The sequence below is a fragment of the Pteropus alecto genome, unplaced genomic scaffold (assembly GCF_000325575.1).
Source record: "Pteropus alecto unplaced genomic scaffold, ASM32557v1 Scaffold12843, whole genome shotgun sequence".
Classification (NCBI taxonomy): domain Eukaryota; kingdom Metazoa; phylum Chordata; class Mammalia; order Chiroptera; family Pteropodidae; genus Pteropus; species Pteropus alecto.
Genome location: NW_006434637.1, coordinates 1 through 818, shown reverse-complemented (window position 1 = coordinate 818; position 818 = coordinate 1). Strand labels below are relative to the sequence as shown.

General features: G+C 37.3%; 1 long non-coding RNA gene across 1 annotated transcript; it reads left to right on the top strand.

The window, feature by feature from the left end:
* Positions 1-186: 186 nt before the first annotated feature.
* Positions 187-715, top strand: LOC112477885. Its single transcript, XR_003045613.1, has 2 exons — positions 187-363; positions 476-715. It is a non-coding gene; the product is annotated as an uncharacterized LOC112477885 (long non-coding RNA).
* Positions 716-818: the final 103 nt, after the last annotated feature.

Here is an 818-nt window from a genome sequence, read left to right as displayed (position 1 = left end):
TGACAAGGTTCTTGCAATCTGTGAGGTCAACTAAAAGTTGCCTCGCCTAAAAATACAATGCTATAATAAGTTAGATAATAAATAACAAATTAATTAAAGGAAAAAATATCTTCATTTTACTGGATATTAAGTTGTAAATTAAAAAATTTCACCATCAATTACGCAGTATTTCTACCACAGGGGAAGTCCAGTCTTGTGGCCCACATCCTTCGCTCCTCAATGGGAAAGCTAAAAACACACCTAGAGAAAAATATGCACATGGCGAAGTGGTGGGCTATGTCTGCAAGCCTCGGTTTCTGATGAAGGGTTCTAACCACATTCAGTGCGTTGATGGTCAATGGACAGACTTGCCCATCTGTGTTGGTAATGTATCCAAAAGCTTAATACTTAAACTTGAGTCAATACTGCATTTATATTCATATAATCACATGAATTGTATTTGAGAGATGAACATGTGTCTGTGACATTTTCACAGAGGAGGACAGTACATGTGGCACTGTGCCAGTACTTGCCAATGGCTATGCGGTGTCATCTGCCCCTCCCTATCATCATGGAGAATCGGTAGAGTTCAGTTGCACAGAAACATTTGTAATGATTGGACGCAGCTCAGTTACGTGTGTTAGGGGAATGTGGACCCAACTTCCTCAGTGTGTGGGTGAGAATACACTTTTCAATTTGACATTCAATAAAAATTCAATATTTGTATTGTAAAAAACTATATTTGCAACCATATTTTTTTGAAATTTACAGATATTCTTAAAAATGTTAGGTCGTAAGTTACAGCGAAACATCTGTTGTTTGTTGTTCAATACGTGTCT